This window comes from Aquarana catesbeiana, linkage group LG02 (genome assembly GCF_042186555.1).
Source record: "Aquarana catesbeiana isolate 2022-GZ linkage group LG02, ASM4218655v1, whole genome shotgun sequence".
NCBI classification, from domain to species: domain Eukaryota; kingdom Metazoa; phylum Chordata; class Amphibia; order Anura; family Ranidae; genus Aquarana; species Aquarana catesbeiana.
The window spans coordinates 696275676-696297531 of NC_133325.1; positions in this window are offsets into that span (position 1 = coordinate 696275676).

Here is a 21856-nt window from a genome sequence, read left to right on the forward strand (position 1 = left end):
CTCACCTTGCTGGTCATGGGATTGGCCACCAGAGGGAGTGCCTGTGAGCAAGCCGGCCTATTTAAGTTTGTCAGGCACTCTGTTCAGTGCTGCCTGATCATCAGCTTCCTGTGCCGAAGTTTCTGTTTCCTGTCTTGTCTTCCTGTTTACCTGATCTCCTGACGACCCGGATTGCCCTTGGATTCCCCTTCTTGCTGCCTGTACCCGACCTTGGCCTGTTTGACTCCGCTTCTGCCTGCTCCTATTGTACCTTGTTGCCCGTCTGTTGCCGAACCCAGCCTGTCTCCTGACCATCCTGCTCAGTCTCATCGCCTGTGTTCCAGCCTGCACCTGCTGTTCATAGACTGCTATTCCACCAGCATCTGGACTCTAGTTCACAGGCTCTCATACCACTCCGCACTCCTGTGCTTCCTGTTACCTTACCAGGGGCCGCGAGTCGGACGCGTAAGGGAGCCTACTCTCTGCCCAAGCGGACTCACCGGTCTGGTAAATAGGAGTCTGATAGTATCAGGCAGCCATGACCGAGTCCGGGCAGGGGGCCTCCCCTATGGACGAACTTTGCAGACACTTGGCAGGATTAACCCAAGCAGTCAAAAGTTTACAGGATGGCTATACCCGACTAGAGGAACGTGTTCAGGCCCTGTCTGCACCTACCAATCCTCAGGGGACTTCGTCTGCAACCGGGGCACCCTCCGTAGTCATGCTCCCTCCAGAGCCCAAAGTACCTATACCGGAGAGATTTTTTGGAGACCGTAGTAAATACCGTGCATTCCGAAATGCATGTAGTCTCTATTTTGCTCTGCAGCCTCGGACCTTCTCCCTAGAAGCTACCAAAGTGGGCTTTGTTATTTCCCTGTTGTCCGGTGAGCCTCAAACCTGGGCCCATCACCTTCTGGAACAAAAGTCGGATGCCCTGGAAAGTCTGGACGCCTTCTTCTTGGCGATGTCTCAACTTTATGAGGATCCTCAACTAACCGCTTCTGCTGAAGCTTCCCTGCACTCCCTTCGGCAAGGCCGCAGGGCAGCGGAGGACTATGCCGTTGAATTTAGGCGCTGGAGTTCCGATACGGCATGGAATGACGCGGCTCTGCGTCATCACTTTAGAATGGGTTTGTCCGATCCACTCAAGGACGAGTTAGCACGGGTTGGGATACCTCAGACCCTGGAAGAATTAATTAACCTCTCAATCCAAATTGACCGTCGTCTGAGAGAACGACGCACCGAAAGGTCTACCAGTGCCTATCGACCCACTTGGATGCTTCCACAGGTTCCCAGTCCTCCTAGTAGGCCTTTGGCTCCTCCAACCTCTCCAGTTTTCGACACATCAGAGCCTATGCAGCTTGGTCTGCTCCGTCCTTCCTTGACTCCCGAAGAGAAGTTACGAAGACGTAACCTTAACCTATGCCTCTACTGTGGGGAACCTGGGCACTACGCCAGCGTCTGCCCCAACAAGACGCGTAAGTGTCGTTCTTCTGCTCGTATATGTGCTACTATCATGCCAAAACCTAGTACTCACCTTACCATCTCTGTCACTTTGCAGCTTCCCGGAAAGGCTATCCAAGTTCCAGTCATCGTTGATTCCGGAGCATGCAGCTGCTTCATGGACCAGGCCTTTGCAGCTCAGCATGATATCCCACTCCGACTCAAGACCCAGAGCCTGGCTGTTCATCTTGCAGACGGTTCCGCCCTCCGTTCCGGTCCTGTCATTCAAGAGACTATCCCTATAATAGCTACTATAAACTCTCAACACCAGGAATTCCTCCGTTTAGATGTCATTTCCTCTCCTCTGTTCCCTGTCATCCTGGGCATGCCGTGGTTGCTGGGCCATAACCCCCATATCAACTGGGTTTCTGGGAAAGTGGAGTTTCTGTCTGATTATTGCCAACAACATTGCCTGCCAAGAATGGCCCATGAGATACCTCAACTCCTCGGCCTACACCCTGAAACCAAATCACACCAAGCCATCCCAGAACCCTACCGAGATTTCTCTGATGTATTCAGCAAGAAAGTTGCTGAGACTCTACCGCCACACAGGCCCTATGATTGCCCTATAGAGCTGCTACCTGGAACCGAAGTACCCTTCGGTAGGATCTTTCCATTGACTGAGCAGGAATTGGATACACTAAAACAATACCTTGATGAGAATTTAAAGAAAAAGTTCATCCGCCCGTCCACATCTCCGGCCGGCGCAGGCATATTCTTTGTGGAAAAAAAAGATCATTCCCTTCGGCCATGTATCGACTACCGGGAATTAAATCGGATAACGATCAAGAATCGCTACCCCTTACCCCTGGTGCCTGAATTATTCCAGAGGCTAGGAACGGCAACCGTCTTCACAAAACTGGATCTTCGCGGAGCCTGTAATTTAATCCGTATCCGGGAGGGGGACGAGTGGAAAACCGCTTTTCGCACTCGTTTTGGGCATTTCGAGTATTGCGTTATGCCCTTCGGTCTATGCAATGCCCCAGCCACATTCCAACATTTTGTGAACGACATCTTCCGGGAATTTTTGGATCTCTACGTCATCGTCTACCTCGATGACATTCTCATTTTCTCATCATCACTGACTGATCATCGCAGGCACGTCCGGAATGTCCTCGCCCGGCTCAGGCAACACGGGCTGTATGCTAAACTCGATAAATGTGAATTTGAACTCCAATGCATCCAATTCCTGGGGCTCATCATTTCAGTGGAAGGTATTAAAATGGACCCTCAAAAGGTGTCCGCCATCCTGGACTGGCCCGCACCTACGGACAAGAAGGGGGTCCAACGCTTCGTTGGATTTTCCAATTTCTATAGGAAATTCATCAGAGACTTTTCCAAGATCATCGCCCCCATTACTGAATTAACAAGACAAGGAACCCGATTCTGCTGGACCCCTAGGGCTCAATTGGCCTTTGAAAAATTAAAAGGATTATTCACGTCGGCCTCCATCCTCAAACACCCTAACTCTGCCTTGCCATTCGTGTTGGAGGTTGACGCCTCAGAGGTCGCAGTAGGAGCTGTACTCTCCCAACGTCAGGGCCCCAAGGCCCTTCTGTTTCCAATAGCTTTTTTTTCTCGCAAATTATCGGTGTCTGAAAGAAACTACGATGTAGGAGACCGGGAGCTTCTGGCCATCAAGACGGCTCTGGAGGAGTGGCGCTATCTTTTGGAGGGTGCTGTACATCCTATTCTAATCTACACGGACCACAAGAACTTGGAATATTTGAGATCTGCCAAGAGACTAAAACCGCGACAAGCCAGATGGGCGCTCTTCTTCTCTCGCTTTCAATTTCATATTACCTACAGACCCGGCTCCAAAAACATCAAACCAGACGCTCTCTCACGAATGTTCCATGACTCCAAAGAAACCGTCCCTCCGGACACTATCCTGCCTGCAGGAAATTTTTTATTACTTCAGGGGGATTTAATCTCCAGAATAAGGCAAGCTTCCACAACTATACCCCAACCCACTGAGACCAGCCTAAGAGATGGTTTACTCTGGCATAAGGAGAAGATCATGGTTCCTGAGAGCCTTAGGGTACCAGTACTAGAGCTTTGCCATGACCACAAGTTGGCTGGGCACTTCGGGGCTCAGAAGACAACCGAACTGGTGCAGCGCACCTTTTGGTGGCCACAGTTGGCCGAGGACTGTAGGAATTACGTCAGTTCCTGCCACACATGTGCCCGAAGCAAGAATATTCGGACGAAGGCCTGGGGCTTACTGAAACCCTTGCCCATCCCTGACAGACCTTGGAAAATGATCGCGATGGATTTCATTGTGGAACTGCCCCCATCCGAAGGCTTCTCTACCATCTTTGTCATAATTGATAGATTGTCAAAAATGGCTCACTTCTTGCCTATGAAAGGCACACCCTCAGCCGTGGAAACGGCGAAGATCTTCATTAAAGAAATTGTGAGATTACATGGGGTTCCCTCTAATATCGTCTCGGACCGTAGTGTCCAATTCACCTCCAGGTTCTGGAAGGCATTGTGTGGTTCCCTCGAAATTGAGTTAGCGTTCTCTTCAGCCTATCACCCTCAGACAAACGGCCAGACGGAGAGAACCAACCAAACCTTGGAGCAATACCTCCGTTGTTTCTCTGCCTTTTCCCAGGATGACTGGGTTTCTCTGCTACCAGTTGCGGAGTTTTCATACAATAACTCCCTGCACTCAGCCATCAACCAGACGCCATTTTTTGCCAATTATGGATTTCATCCCTCCTTTCTACCCAGCTCAATACCTGAATGTTCCCTCCCTGCAGTGACCGAGACATTGGAATTCTTCTCTACCAACAACAAACTTCTGCAGGAAACAATGGCCCAATCCCAGGCTTCTTATAAAAAGACGTTCGACAAGAAGAGGCGCGGGGAGCTTATCCTGGAACCTGGCAATCAAGTATGGCTGTCCACAACTAACTTAAAAATGGCTTGCCCTTCTAGGAAACTAGGGCCTAAATTCATGGGACCCTTCTCGGTGAGAAGAAAAATAAACAACGTAGCGTACGAGCTCAGTCTGCCGGACTCCTTCAAAATACACCCGGTTTTCCATGTGTCCTTACTGAAACCGGTCGCTCCTGATCCTTTCCCCAACCGTAGTACCAGTCCTCCTAAGCCTGTTATGATCAATAACGAGGAGGAGTTTGAAATCGAGGCTATCCTGGACTGTAGGAAAAGGCGCAATCAAATACAGTATCTTATCAAATGGAAGGGGTATGGTCCGGAGGACAATTCCTGGGAACCAGAAAACAATTTGCATGCCCCGGAACTTTTGCAGACTTTCAGAAATGTTCATGCCTCCAGGTTGGCCCGGCTGGGCATCCGGAGGCTGCCCTTGGGGAGGGGGCACTGTCAGAGAGCTCACCTTGCTGGTCATGGGATTGGCCACCAGAGGGAGTGCCTGTGAGCAAGCTGGCCTATTTAAGTTTGTCAGGCACTCTGTTCAGTGCTGCCTGATCATCAGCTTCCTGTGCCGAAGTTCCTGTTTCCTGTCTTGTCTTCCTGTTTACCTGATCTCCTGACGACCCGGATTGCCCTTGGATTCCCCTTCTTGCTGCCTGTACCCGACCTTGGCCTGTTTGACTCCGCTTCTGCCTGCTCCTATTGTACCTTGTTGCCCGTCTGTTGCCGAACCCAGCCTGTCTCCTGACCATCCTGCTCAGTCTCATCGCCTGTGTTCCAGCCTGCACCTGCTGTTCATAGACTGCTATTCCACCAGCATCTGGACTCTAGTTCACAGGCTCTCATACCACTCCGCACTCCTGTGCTTCCTGTTACCTTACCAGGGGCCGCGAGTCGGACGCGTAAGGGAGCCTACTCTCTGCCCAAGCGGACTCACCGGTCTGGTAAGTAGGAGTCTGATAGAAGCACAGTGAAGTCTATTATTAAGACGTGGAAGATATTTGGTACAACACATACCCTCCCTGAATCAGGATGTAGCACCAAACTGGATGAAAGATCCAGGAGGAAAACTTGTAAGAGAGACTACCAAGAGGCCTACAGCAACTCTGAAGCAGTTGCAGCAATTTATGGCAAAGAGTGGTCATTGTGTGCATGTGAAAACAATATCACAAATTCTCCACAAATGTGGCTTGTATGGGAGGGTTGCAAGAAAGGCCACATGCAATTGCGACTGAGCTTTGCCAAAACGCACCTTGAAGATTCTGAGGCCACATGGAAAAAGGTGTTATGGTCAGATGAGACTAAAATTAAATTTTTGGCCTCAATACCAAATAATATGTCTGGCAGAAATCCAATACAGCTTGCCATCAAAATAACACCATTCCTACAGTAATATCATGTTACGGGGGTATTTCTCTGCAGCAGGGACTGCTGGAGCACTTACTGCTCTCTGCCAAAAAGTTGTCAATGGGAAGGTTCAGCTTCCAACATGACAATGACCCAAAGCACACAGCAAAAATGACCACACAGATGCGCTTCTGGAAGAATGGTCAAACATTCCCATAGACACACTCCTAAACCTTGTGGACAGCCTTCCCAGAAGAGTTGAAGCTGTTATAGCTGCAAAGGGTGGGCCAACTCAATATTGAACCCTATGGACTAAGACTGGCATTAAAGTTCATGTGTGTGTAAAGGCAGGCGTCACAAAACTTTTGGTAATATAGTGTATGTAGCATACATAGCTGAGGCTTATACCTGCAATAGCATGTAGTCACCCAGCATATAGTTATGGCAGCCACATCCAAGTATAGATTTCTTCCAAAAATTGTTCTGGCCTTGGATGTGGTTGGCGTGTTCATATATGACAGCTACATGGTGGATGACTACACTGTAATGAATGTACTATATCACCATGGGGACTTTATTAAATGGAGAGAATGCAGTATGGCAACATCTGAAAAACAACATTAATGTGGAATCACAAATTTGGTGGTAATACCATCACTAACCAAGACAGTAATTTAATTTCCTAATATTGAAAACAAGCACCTGTATATGATAGACATGTTTGTGATCTATAAAGACATATCTCTCTTTCTTCTTGGCTTATGTCTAACTAATAAATACACTTCAATGGAACGTTAATATATCTACCAGCTCCCAAAGGAGTGCTAAGAGCATACTGTCTAGGCAGACACGGGGGGGAACCAGGGGGGCAACGTGGCAATTCCCCCCCCGATAAATTAGATGCGGGTGAGAGAGCGGGCAGGCCGGTGTGCCGAGATCGGTTTCCCCAACAAAATCTGTTTCCCCTGGCTCTCGGCTGAGATCGGAACTCCGCCCCTCCAGCCCCCTGCACTGCTGCTCCTCCTACTCAGTCTCTCCCCCAAATGCTAATAATCCTTCTACCACCCCCGCCCCATGCACATCCCCGGTTTTCTGGGGAAACCTATTTCGGTACAGACACTGGAAGTTCCCCCCGCGGTCCCTATTATGTCATCATTATTAGTCCGACAATATCACCTGACGCGCACAGGGGCAGTAGAAGGATGATTAGCATTCGGGGGAGAGTCGGAGGAGCAGAGGTGCAGAGGGCTGGAGGGGCGGAATTCCGATCTCAGCCAAGAGCCAAGAAACAGATTTTGTAGGGGAATCCGACATCATCTCTTACTGCCTGCCCCTGCAGTTCCGCCCTCACTGTGCAGGCAGCCGCGGGCAGCAGAGAGATTACATCATCTCTCTGCTGCCTGACTCTGGGACACAGCAAGAGACAATCGGCAACGAGTGACAGCGACGTGGCAAGTGACGGTGGCAAGTGACAAGCCACAATGTGTGGCAGGTGACATGGCAAGTGACAATCCACATCTGGTGGCAGGCGACGGTGGCAAGTGACAATCCGCAACGTGTGGCAGGTGATGTGGCAAGTGACAATCTGCAACGTGTGGCAGGTGATGTGGCAAGTGACAGTCCACACCTTGTGACAGGTGACGTGGCAAGTGACAATCCGCATCTGGTGGCAGGCGATGGTGGCAAGTGACAATCTGCACTGTGTGGCAGGTGATGTGGCAAGTGACAATCTGCAACTTGTGACAGGTGACATGGCAAGTGACAATCCGCATCTGGTGGCAGGCGACAGTGGCAAGTGATAATCCGCAACGTGTGGCAGGTGACGTCGCAAGTGACAATCCACATCTGGTGGCAGGCGAAGGTGGCAAATGACAGTCCGCCACGTGTGGCAGGTGAACCTGGCAAGTGACAGTCCGCAACTTGTGACAGGTGACGTGGCAAGTGACAATCCGCATCTGGTAGCAGGCGATGGCAAGTGACAGTCCACAACGTGTGGCAGGTGGCGTGGCAAGTGACAATCCATATCTGGTGGTAGGCAACGGTGGCAAGTGATAATCCGCAACGTGTGGCAAGTGACAATCCGCAACTTGTGACAGGTGACGTGGCAAGTGACAATCCCCATCTGGTGGCAGGCGACGGTGGCGAGTGACAATCCGCAACTTGTGGCAGGTGACAATTCGCATCTGGTGGCAGGCGATGGTGGCAAGTGACAATCCGCAACTTGTGACAGGTGACGTGGCAAGTGACAATCCGCAACTTGTAACAGGTGACAAGGCAAGTGACAATCCTCATCTGGTGACAGGTGACGTGGCAAGTGACAATCCGCATCTGGTGGCAGGCGACGGTGGCAAGTGAAAATCTGCATCGTGTGACAGGTGACGTGGCAAGTGACAGTGCGCAACTTGTGACAGGTGATGTGGCAAGTGACAGTCTGCAACTTGTGACAGGTGACGTGGCAAGTGACAATCTGCATCTGGTGGCAGGCGACGGTGGCAAGTGACAATCCGCAACGTGTGACAGGTGACGTGGCAAGTGACAATCTGCATCTGGTGGCAGGCGACGGTGGCAAGTGACAATCCACAACGTGTGACAGGTGACGTGGCAAGTGACAGTCCGCAACTTGTGGCAGGTGACGTGGCAAGTGACTATCCGCATCTGGCGGCAGGCAAAGGTGGCAACTGACAGTCCGCAACATGTGGCAGGTGGGTATGGCAAGTGACAATCCGCATCTGGTGGCAGGCTACAGTGGCAAGTGATACTCTCAGGGCTCCCACTGATTCTGCATTATGGTGAGCTGAATTATTTCATTTTATATAACAATGTAATATTAGAAATAATGCGCTTCAATCATCCTGACACCATAACAACCATGGTGCCAGGATGATTGAAGCTCCAACACCAGCCATTTCCCTGATAAATTGCCCGCAAAAAAACATATTTTCTGCCAGTGCCCCTCCCGAGACTAGACTCTGGATCCGTCCCTGGGCAGACACCTGTTAGAGCAGGAATGGGCTTGAGGTCTAGAAATATTTGCATGTTTTTTTAAATATTATTATATTTCTTTGGATTTACATACTTAATGTTTATCCTGAAATTGTAATGAGTAACTCTATCTACATAGCATGGTAGAACTGAAGAATTGCCACTAATGTGTAATAATGTTTGACTTCATACAATTCATATTAATATAGAATTGAAATACTAATAATTTATCTTGCAATGTTCACATGAGCTCACTGGAATGTTTGTATATAATGTGTGTTATGTAATTGTGTGTGATTTTTATAAATTAGTCACCTTATGTGTTTAAATATTTATAGAAAGGTATTATTCTATATATGCTTATAAGGTAGTGGGACATACTCATAGTGGCAATAAAATAGGGTAATTAATCCCTTACTACATAGCATCAGTAGGCATTAGTTTGGGGCAATAAACCTGGATTCACTGTGATTTTTTGCATGGGGCTCAACAGAGTTCCCACTTCTTTAATTGTGAAAGTGTGAGGCAAAATCACCCCCAAAGAACTCTAGGCAAGGCTCAGCCTAACCTGGTTACAGCCCCACTTTTAGGCCCACACTCTTCTCCTGTTCCTTTGACATTGCACACAGATTTAAGGTTTGGATCAAGAGAATTAATCACCTCCCCCAAAGGTATAATGTCAGTCCAGGCTGGAATTGCATATTGAACAAAATAAACTTTTACTGTAGATTGCCACTCCTGTAACCTCCTACATCCGCAGACCCATCTGTTACCTTTTAATTACCTCTGTGGCACTACTCTTGTTAAACTTGCAGACAACTAAGCTCCCTTGGAAAGACCCATGTCCACACATTGCAAAACGTCCTCAAACATTCTCTTGCCAACTAAGGATTCATGTGCATACCTCCCAACCATCCCGGATTCCGTGGGATCATCCTGAGATTTCAAGCAAGTCCCAGGATCCCGCTGATCTGGGTTAGAGACCCGGAGTCCAGTGGTAAGAAGGGCTCTATGTTGTCTGCAATCGTCTGAAACTGACAGTGTGTGGTGCAGGGGCAAACTAACCATTTGGCGAGGGCCCGGGGCCAGTAGGGCATCCGAACAGCTGGCAAAGCAAGGCTGGAGGGAGATAAAGGATTGGAGCAGGGAGGAGAGACACAGTCTGCCGCCGGGGAAGGTGCAGAGGAGAGGAACACAGCAGATCCGGGCACCGGGGAGGAGATCAGATCAGCGCGAGCCCCCCTTGGATCTCAGTGACAGAGGATCTGGAGGACGATCCCCAGGAAAACAGGGAGAAGATCTTGAAGAAGCCAGATTCATGTCTACTGAGTGGTAGGATCTCCTGGAAATGCCGCAGAGGGCCCTCTCAGGAGCAGGTGTCTCCTGAGCTAAGGCGGGGTGCTGAAGGTGTCCTCCTCTTAGTCACTCTCTGGGACTCGGGCAGCTCCTCTGGGAGGAGGGCCTGGGGCTAGTAGGGGACCCCATGAGAGGTTTCTGTTAATCTATAGAAAACAATGATGAGTGGGATGTATGCTGTCAGTGGGGTGGGTCGGTGATGACAGGCGGGGAGCAGAGGACTGCAGTGACATTCATGGCTCTCACACACACACTCTACTTCCTCCTCCCTCCCAGTCCTGGAATTGGTGAGACTAGCTCAGGTGTCACCTCCTCCCTCCTCAACCAGTCCCAATTCCTGCCATCACTGCACCAACTCACAGAGAGCAGATGAGACATGGGGCACTGACATCAACCATAGGGGGATCTGATTCTGATAATTGGGGGCTCTGACTCTGGGAATGGGGAAATGACACAGACAAGGGGGCTCTGTGCTCGAGCTGACTGGGACAGAAGGTGAACTCATACTACCCTCAGGAGTACAAGGAGCTGGATACTATTTAGGAGTACAGGGGGTCTGGTGGGGGCCATAGGGGTCTGGTGTTATCTACGAGTGGGGGGTATAGTGGTTGTGGTGTTATCTAGGAGTGGGAGTATAGGAGATCAGGTGTTATCTATGTGTCTATGAGACTCTTGCTTTTGGCACAACAATCAAAGCATATTTTTAAGTACAAACCCATCTTTTGTTTAACCGTGCCTCTTTATCCCCTCCAACTGTAAACAGTTTGGTCGCACCCACTTTTTGCCTTTTTGCTATGCGTGCCGCAGGTCACTATCTTCCTAAAGTGTCCCTCATTCGTGAGTTCTAAAGTTGGGAGGTAAGAAAAGGGGGGGGTAGGTGGGACTTTTAACAACTTGCAGCCCGCCCACCGTCAAATGACAGAGGGGTGGTGCGGCTCTCGTTCTGGGATGACGTCATATGATGGCGGCCCAGAATGGCCACTCTGACGCACCCGCGGGGGCATGCAGCATGGCGATCATGGCAGCGCCATGTTGCTAGGACATGGTGTGACCCCAATCTCTGTAAAGAGCAGCGACTCTTTAACCATGTGTCCAATCACAGCCGGTCACATGTAAACACAGAGATGCCGGTAATTGGTGCTCCTCGCCTAATACTGACAACACATGTAATCAGGGCACTGGTCATCATTGCTCTGATTACAATATAGCACCAGAAATGACAGAAATCAGTGCAAGCAATCAGTGCCCACCAGGGCCAGCAATCAGTGCCCACAAGTGCCACCAATCAGTGCCCATTAGTGATGCCAGTCAATACTGGCTATCATTGCTGCCCATCAATGCCCATCATTGCTGCCCATCAGTGTCACTCTTCAGTGTCCATAAGTACAGCATATTAGTGCCTCCTCATCAGTGCCCATCAGTCCTGCCTCATCAGCGCACATCAGTGAAGGAGAAAAAATACTTATTTACAAAATTTACTGACTGAAACTAATTTCTTTTTTTTCAAAATTTTCGCCCTTTTTTTTTTTTTTTTTTTTTGTTTGTGTGAAGAAAATGATAAAAATTTCACATAGTTACAGTGTAGAATGATCGTGCACTTGTCATTCAAAGTGTGACAGCGCCGGAAGCTGAAAAATGACATGGGCAGGAAGGGAGTGTAAGAGCCCAGTATTGAGGTGGTTAAATGAGGCAGTGACTGGGTAGTGTCTTATGCCTCCATCCCTGGTACAATATAAAAAAGAGGGGAAATTTGGGACTTTAAATGAAGCACACGGCTATGCAGTGATGAAAAAAGAATCAATATATAATATCATGTTTATTGGTACATATACACATGTTGAGTCATAACAAAATACAGTAAATAAATAGCATTGCTCATTAGTAACACATGGTACATATATATACATATCTTTGCACCACCATGGTGTGGGTGATATTGATTGATAACTTAAAACTCTCTATAAGTGATATAAAAAAAGTCTATAATGAATCATGACTGTAAAAGCAAATACGATCAGATGGTAGTGAGAGCGTAGCATCGAAAAAAGGCTCTACGCGTTTTGTGGGTTCTTTCCACTCATCAGGAGCCGATGCAGGGTAGATATACTTGTATATGTCAGCTATAGGTTTCAAATGGGGTACTGAGAGTTGAAGACATCATGGGGGATTCATCTCTGGGAGCTGTGGCAGTGGCCATTGGCATGAAGACAATACAAGCAGTAATGAATAGACTACCATGGGAGTGAGGTCTCCATTTGACATCAAAAGTGATGTAGTGTGTGTCGCAAAGGACACTCTGAATCCTAAGTAAGAGAGCATGATCCAAACAGGTATGTTGAGTGACAAGCAAGGCAAGAAACAGGGAGGTATGCATGTTTCTCCCCCCCCCCCCCAAGAGACAGAACTCTAAGCTTCCCCACTTACCCCCCAATTCCCCTGAAGGCTCTAAACAAGAAGGGACCCTCTGCGGCTCTGTTGCTCGCCAAAAAAACCCAGTCACTCCACCCTCCCTCCTCCATTGCTTATCCGCTTGCCGACCGCCTCACGTAGGAGTATGGTGGCAGAACGTCTCTGCTGCGCTGGATCACGTATTTGGTATGTGATCCAACACTTCCGGGTAGGGGGTGCGTGCATGGCTGCTGCACCGGCTGTGCTGTGATTAGTCACAGCACAAGCCAATCAGTGGGTACCAAGGTGTGGAAAAATTCTGCGCTACCCTAAACTAAAAAACATAGAAGCAGCCAACACGACCAACAAAGTATAAATGAGAAAGACACCAAAACAAGTGTGGCGCTAAACAATATATGATGCTACTATATGCAAGTCAATAGACAATAGGAGAATCAATACCATCTGCTACAAGCATATAGTCCTTTTTTAGGAACATCAAAGGCACATAGTCTCTATGGCAACGTGTAAAAACAAAATAATGAAGAATAATATGAAAATCTTGACCGAAATTCTGCTCACTACCACCAAGAGTTGGAGAGGCTTACCAGATGAGGTGGACCCAATGGGGCATACGCCGGATTGGGTCGGACAAGGCTTAGGTGGTAAGTGGCTGTATGTACTCCGAGGAGGATGCGGTCTCACGAATTGGTAGTGTTCGTCCAGTGATGTCGGGAGCTTGAGAGGTGTGCACAATCTCACAGATGAGTGTCTTGAGGAAGTAATGGGGTATTCCACACAAAGACCCCTCAAAACAACATTCACCGGACCAGATTTTGATGCGGAAGGATGGAAAAAGAAAAAAAGGGCCACATAGTGTAAATCCAAAAAAATAAAATATTTATTACGGATAAAAAAGATGTACACTCACATGTAGATCCAAAACTTAAAACAGCGCTGTTAGAGAAAAAGTGGCGACAATGGGGTCCTGCCCGACGCGTTTCGTCCCAAAAGACGTCATCAGGGGGGTTCCCCCCACTGTAGCCACCCCAATATATATAAGAAATATGCCCCTCATGATGGGAAACCGCTCTACGATTGAAAAGTAATTACTTCCGGTTTCGGCCAAAATGGCCGACCGGCGTGCGTTCCAAGCGTGCGTACCACGCCTCTCTTCCATAGTGTATACTACACCGGAAGTACAGAGAGCGATGTACGGCGTGAATGTTAAAAAAAGGGAAAATCCGTGAAGGGATGGTGCTTATCAAACCGATGCTTGGGCTGGATAATGTGCCTGAGATGAAAACGAGCCCATAAATGTGCCCTCTGATCTGAGAAGTGCGCTTAATACTGCGCATGTGCAGTGGGCGCAAGTGCTGCGCTCCACACTGCTCATGCGCAATAGGTGTAAGGGGAGGGTGCCGCAGTGATACGATGTGTGGGCGTGGCGGCCCCGGAAAGTGACACTGCGAGTACTACCTCGATACTGCTCATGCGCAATGAGTGTAAGGGGAGGTGATGCAGTGAATACGATGTGTGGGCGTGGCGGCCCCAGATGATAACACTGTACACGGGACCGAGAAAAAGCCCCTAAGTGCATGTGATGTGATCAGACAAAGACGTACATGCAATAAAGTAGGTATAGCATGGTCTGAAGAGTCACCAACAATAGAGAGGTGACCCAAAAAATATAGACCAAATGGAAAATCCAAAATTAGTGATGTGAGTGCAATGAAGAACAAAAGTGCAATTTTAGAATTGATTCAAAAATCTTCGATTAAATCAACATTGAGTATTATCACCTAAAAAATGAAGCGTGTTTCATGTTGAGGAAAGGATGTGTGAACCCAACATGATGAGTCCAATAACCACTTACATAAAAATTGTAATGAAAATATAAAAATATAAAAATATAAAAATATAAAAATATGGCGGGCTCCCATAAAAAGGTGCACTAGATAATAAACATGAAATAAAAATATACATATGCAAGACACTGCAAGGATTTCCCACAATAAGTGGGCAGAAAATCCTTCATGTGTATACTTGGTGCATCCTGATGTACAGTATTAGTATGCATGTAAATCAAACAAAAGACAAAGGGTCCACAAATAGATCCAAAAATAGTGTCACACAAGGGCTATCCCAAAATATAAACACTGTGTGCAAAGGATGCACCCTAGAGTGCATTACTGATGCACAAAAATAAAATTAGGTACAAAAATAAATAAAAATCAAGGGGGCCTAAATGGGAACAATAAGAGAAAGTAGAAAGGAGAAAGCATTCATTTGGGGGTATCAGGCTCTATTAATAAAGGCATTAACGTCAAGCTCAACGTTCATGCCCAAAGGCGAGAGTGTGCGGAGCTCATAGATCCAGAAGGTCTCCAACTGTGATACACCCCTGGTCATAGCTCCGCCCCTCCATGGGGGGACATATCGATCTATCACTGTGAATTGTGTCCCAGCAATTACCCGATTATGTTGTAGCTTGTAGTGTCGGGGGACCGTATGTTTAGTATCACCGCTTTTTATCAAAGCAATATGCTCAGCTACTCGTATGGCAAAAGAACGAATAGTGCGGCCAACATATTGCTTTCCACAGTGGCATGTTATTAGATAAACGATGTAACTAGTGGTGCAAGTACAAAAGCGTTTAATGGGGTATTGTTTCTGTGTGACTGATGACGTAAATGATACGGTTTTCCTCCCTATGCCCGTGTTGTGTTGGCATACTATACACCTCCTACAAGAGTAGAAACCCTCCATTTCGTTGAAAAGTGGTTGTCGTATGGGGGGATTAATAACGTTGGGGGCAATTTTGCTTTGTAGGGTAGGGGCACCCTTAAAAATGACTTTGGCCCTGTCAGGTAAAACCTTACTTAAAACTCGGTCATTCCTGAGAACGTCCCAATGTTTGGACATGATGGCCTTCACATGTTTATATTGATTGGAAATACCGGTCAGTAATGACCACTTGAAGATCTCATTTGATTCTTTTTTGGGTTTTTCAACCAGGAGTGACTCTCTGGTGGTCACCAGGGCACGTTGGAATTCACGATCTATGAGATTAGGGTCGTAATTCTTATCCAACAATTTGGACCTGAGAAGAGCAGATTGTGTACTGAAGGCCTCCATATTAGAGCAGTTCCTCCGTAACCGGAGAAATTGACTTCTTGGAACTGAATTAAGCCAGGACCGATGGTGGCAACTATCAGGGGGTATAAAACCATTTCGGTCAGTGGTCTTGAAATGAGTCTGGAGATGGAAACGACCATTGCGGATCTCAATATCTAGGTCCAAAAAATTGATTTTTTGATTGCTAGCTGTGTAGGTAAGGGAAATGCCCCGATCGTTGGTATTGAGATGCTCAAAAAATGAGTCCAACGATTCGGCGCTACCCTTCCATAGGAGGAGGATGTCGTCAATGTATCGTGCCCACAAAGTAAGGGAAGGATCCCTATTAGTGTAGACGACATAATAGGGATCCTTCCCTTACTTTGTGGGCACGATACATTGACGACATCCTCCTCCTATGGAAGGGTAGCGCCGAATCGTTGGACTCATTTTTTGAGCATCTCAATACCAACGATCGGGGCATTTCCCTTACCTACACAGCTAGCAATCAAAAAATCAATTTTTTGGACCTAGATATTGAGATCCGCAATGGTCGTTTCCATCTCCAGACTCATTTCAAGACCACTGACCGAAATGGTTTTATACCCCCTGATAGTTGCCACCATCGGTCCTGGCTTAATTCAGTTCCAAGAAGTCAATTTCTCCGGTTACGGAGGAACTGCTCTAATATGGAGGCCTTCAGTACACAATCTGCTCTTCTCAGGTCCAAATTGTTGGATAAGAATTACGACCCTAATCTCATAGATCGTGAATTCCAACGTGCCCTGGTGACCACCAGAGAGTCACTCCTGGTTGAAAAACCCAAAAAAGAATCAAATGAGATCTTCAAGTGGTCATTACTGACCGGTTTTTCCAATCAATATAAACATGTGAAGGCCATCATGTCCAAACATTGGGACGTTCTCAGGAATGACCGAGTTTTAAGTAAGGTTTTACCTGACAGGGCCAAAGTCATTTTTAAGGGTGCCCCTACCCTACAAAGCAAAATTGCCCCCAACGTTATTAATCCCCCCATACGACAACCACTTTTCAACGAAATGGAGGGTTTCTACTCTTGTAGGAGGTGTATAGTATGCCAACACAACACGGGCATAGGGAGGAAAACCGTATCATTTACGTCATCAGTCACACAGAAACAATACCCCATTAAACGCTTTTGTACTTGCACCACTAGTTACATCGTTTATCTAATAACATGCCACTGTGGAAAGCAATATGTTGGCCGCACTATTCGTTCTTTTGCCATACGAGTAGCTGAGCATATTGCTTTGATAAAAAGCGGTGATACTAAACATACGGTCCCCCGACACTACAAGCTACAACATAATCGGGTAATTGCTGGGACACAATTCACAGTGATAGATCGATATGTCCCCCCATGGAGGGGCGGAGCTATGACCAGGGGTGTATCACAGTTGGAGACCTTCTGGATCTATGAGCTCCGCACACTCTCGCCTTTGGGCATGAACGTTGAGCTTGACGTTAATGCCTTTATTAATAGAGCCTGATACCCCCAAATGAATGCTTTCTCCTTTCTACTTTCTCTTATTGTTCCCATTTAGGCCCCCTTGATTTTTATTTATTTTTGTACCTAATTTTATTTTTGTGCATCAGTAATGCACTCTAGGGTGCATCCTTTGCACACAGTGTTTATATTTTGGGATAGCCCTTGTGTGACACTATTTTTGGATCTATTTGTGGACCCTTTGTCTTTTGTTTGATTTACATGCATACTAATACTGTACATCAGGATGCACCAAGTATACACATGAAGGATTTTCTGCCCACTTATTGTGGGAAATCCTTGCAGTATCTTGCATATGTATATTTTTATTTCATGTTTATTATCTAGTGCACCTTTTTATGGGAGCCCGCCATATTTTTATATTTTTATATTTTTATATTTTCATTACAATTTTTATGTAAGTGGTTATTGGACTCATCATGTTGGGTTCACACATCCTTTCCTCAACATGAAACACGCTTCATTTTTTAGGTGATAATACTCAATGTTGATTTAATCGAAGATTTTTGAATCAATTCTAAAATTGCACTTTTGTTCTTCATTGCACTCACATCACTAATTTTGGATTTTCCATTTGGTCTATATTTTTTGGGTCACCTCTCTATTGTTGGTGACTCTTCAGACCATGCTATACCTACTTTATTGCATGTACGTCTTTGTCTGATCACATCACATGCACTTAGGGGCTTTTTCTCGGTCCCGTGTACAGTGTTATCATCTGGGGCCGCCACGCCCACACATCGTATTCACTGCATCACCTCCCCTTACACTCATTGCGCATGAGCAGTATCGAGGTAGTACTCGCAGTGTCACTTTCCGGGGCCGCCACGCCCACACATCGTATCACTGCGGCACCCTCCCCTTACACCTATTGCGCATGAGCAGTGTGGAGCGCAGCACTTGCGCCCACTGCACATGCGCAGTATTAAGCGCACTTCTCAGATCAGAGGGCACATTTATGGGCTCGTTTTCATCTCAGGCACATTATCCAGCCCAAGCATCGGTTTGATAAGCACCATCCCTTCACGGATTTTCCCTTTTTTTAACATTCACGCCGTACATCGCTCTCTGTACTTCCGGTGTAGTATACACTATGGAAGAGAGGCGTGGTACGCACGCTTGGAACGCACGCCGGTCGGCCATTTTGGCCGAAACCGGAAGTAATTACTTTTCAATCGTAGAGCGGTTTCCCATCATGAGGGGCATATTTCTTATATATATTGCGGTGGCTACAGTGGGGGGAACCCCCCTGATGACGTCTTTTGGGACGAAACGCGTCGGGCAGGACCCCATTGTCGCCACTTTTTCTCTAACAGCGCTGTTTTAAGTTTTGGATCTACATGTGAGTGTACATCTTTTTTATCCGTAATAAATATTTTATTTTTTTGGATTTACACTATGTGGCCCTTTTTTTCTTTTTCCATCCTTCCGGATCAAAATCTGGTCCGGTGAATGTTGTTTTGAGGGGTCTTTGTGTGGAATACCCCATTACTTCCTCAAGACCCTCATCTGTGAGATTGTGCACACCTCTCAAGCTCCCGACATCACTGGACGAACACTACCAATTCGTGAGACCGCATCCTCCTCGGAGTACATACAGCCACTTACCACCTAAGCCTTGTCCGACCCAATCCGGCGTATGCCCCATTCAATCAGTGGGTACCAGCCAATGATTGACCGCCAGCACCTACTGATCAGGACAAAGCTCTGTCCTGTCAGCGGGGATGTGTCGGTAATCCACACAGTGAATGCACCATGTACTGTTAGGCACACATTTAATCCCTTGAGCACCCTAAATATAAACCCCTTCCCAGCCAGTGACATTAGTATAGTGACAATTAATATTTTGCACATCATACTTTCACAGTCCCAATATAAGTCGCTGATTACCACCATTACTAGCATAAAAAATAAATATAAATTATAGTATTAAAAAAAAGTTTGTAGATGCTATAACTTTCGCTCAAACCAATCAATATATGCTTATTGGGATTTTTTTTAATCAAAAATATGTAGCAGAATACATATTGGCATAAATTTATGAAGAAATTTGATTTTTTAAATTTTTTATTGGATATGTTTTATAGTAGAAAGTAAAAAATATTTTTTTTTTCAAAATGTTTTGGTCTTTATTCGTATATATCGCAAAAAAGAAAAAACCCAGAGGTGATCAAATACCACCAAAAGAAAACTATATTTGTGTGAAAAAAATGATATAAATTTAATTTGGGTACATTGTTGCAGGACCGCGCAATTGTTAGTTAAAGTAACGCAGTGCCTAAAAGCACAATTTGTTATGTATCCTGGGTGAGTGACAGGAGGAGATTGCCAGGCAACTTTAAAGCATAATTAATGGCAAAACTTTTTTTAGTTTTAGAGTGAAGAAGGATTAGAACATCTGTTGTGTCTTTATTAATGCCTGTGTTCCAGGTAGGGAGGTTCACCCTCTATTTGCCCTGTTTGCCACTATAAACATGAGTAAAGGTGAAGGAAAATTCCAGTTTGGGTTGTCACTAGAAAAGGCATGGAGGGGAAAGCTTTGAATGTGGACACTTGTTCTGGTACCAGCCAGGGATTTCACAATTTTAGAGGCATTTCTTCTTACTTTCTGTCTTGTCTATGAGACAGAAAGTGAAGGGATATCTCCCCAACACAGATAGCCAAAAAACTGACATAAGTTATATCCCTCAATTATCTATAATGAATAAAGTTTTGCCTTTAGTTCCATTTCAATTGTGTTTTTGCAATTAGGATCGGAATGGGAACACAGCTTGGGTAGTGTTATTTACTTAGCACATACATTTGAAGAAGAGGGGAGGGGAAGAAAGGCACCAAGCATAAAGGAAACGCTGAGCTGGCTTTTCTTTTTGTTCATACATTTGGAGAGAATAGTATTCTTTTAGTCCATTGTAGTCTTTAGAACAGGTTTTTGTTTCCCTGACTTGTTACTTGTCTCTCACAGGTACATGAACCAAGCGGAAACACCAACAGTTTTGATGCAGTGCCCCTACGGAATGCTATATGATACCCTTTCTGAATACTACCCCCATTGTTTTTTTTTAAATGGGAGACCACAGTTCTACTTTAAATAAGGGTATGAGTTTGTCTTGTGTTTTTTTTCTTTTTTTAAAGAAAGCAGACAGACATCAAGAAATACTGTGAGAACAAGATCATCTTTATTGCTGTATGTAAAGATCATATATCAGGGATAAAAGATTCTGTCTTACACAACCATTTTACCTGTGTTATATTGTTTTTGAGAATCACTAAACCATCTTACCTGCAGGGGGGAGGTAGCACAGCAGATCAGAATGCTGAATCACGGACTGATGTTGCATGTCAGTAATGCCATCTCCGGGCTAGACTTTGTGCTGACTGCAGTTGCATGCAAACCACGTTCACACTTGCTCCCCGTAAAGGGATTCCCTGTGGGCAACCGATTCTTCCAAATAGAGCTAAAAGAATCTGAAGTTCATTCCACTGTGCAAAACTGCAAAAAAACAAACTTAACATTTGTGTGTGGGTGTAGTGGTATAATACTGACAATATCAGGACTTTTACCGTGATCCATCTTTTTCTCATGTTACATTGCATGTATACACTATATTACACAAATTATTGGGACGCCCGCCTTTACACACATGACCTTTAATGGCATCCCAGTCTTAGTCCATAGGGTTCAATATTGAGTTTGCTCACCCTTTTGCAGCTACAACAGCTTAAACTCTTCTTGCTTCCCACAAGGTTTAGGAGTGTCTATGGGAATGTTTGACCATTCTTCCAGAAGTGTATTTGTGATATCAGGCATTGATGTTGGATGAGAAGGTCTGGCTCACAGTCTCAGCTCTAATTCATCCCAAAGGTGTTCTATCAGGCTGATGTCAGGACTCTGTGCAGGCCAGTCAAAATCCTCCATCCAAAACTTGCTCATCCATGTCTTTATGGACCTTGCTTTGTGCACTGGTATGCAGTTATGTTGGAACAGGAAGGGGCCATCCCCAAACTGTTCCCACAAAGTTAGGAGCATGAAATTGTCCAAATTGTCTTGGTATGCTGACACCTTAAGAGTTCCCTTCACTGGAACTAAGGGGCCAAGCCCAACCCCTGAAAAACAACCCCACACCATAATCCCCTCCCCACCAAAGGATTTGGATGATCAAATGATCTCTCACCAGTGGTGACATTATACTGTGCCCCCCCCCCCAATTAAAGTGCCACAGAACACAGGGCAACGGTGCCAAAACTGACAGGCTCTGTGAAGGGACACAGGCAGTTGCGGGGGATTTCCACCCCTCCTTCTCCTCCTTGAGCCGAGCAGCTCTCATTCACCTGGCAATGCCCGATCCTATTGGCTACATTCAGGGCCAATGGCTGGGAAACTAACAACTAGAGGATTATGGGACATGTAGACCCAGATACCAGCACGCCCCAGGACCATTTCCCTGAGAGTGCACTGCAGCCCCCAACATGCCGAGTGGGAGGGGGAAGAGGAGGAGGAGGGGAGAGAGGACTGTGAGAGGAGAAGAGTGACCACAAGGCTGTCAGGTGGAGGAAGCCAGAGAGAAAGTGCCAGTGATTCCACTATATATCCCCCAAGGTAAGAACTTACCTCCAGGTGGGGGGATGAGGGGTAGTGGGGATGCAGGCTTCCACAGAGGTACAGGACCTTATCACTGGCTGCTCCCACCCTGTGCTCCCCTCCACCTGGCTGCTCCCACCTTGTGCTCCCCTCCACCT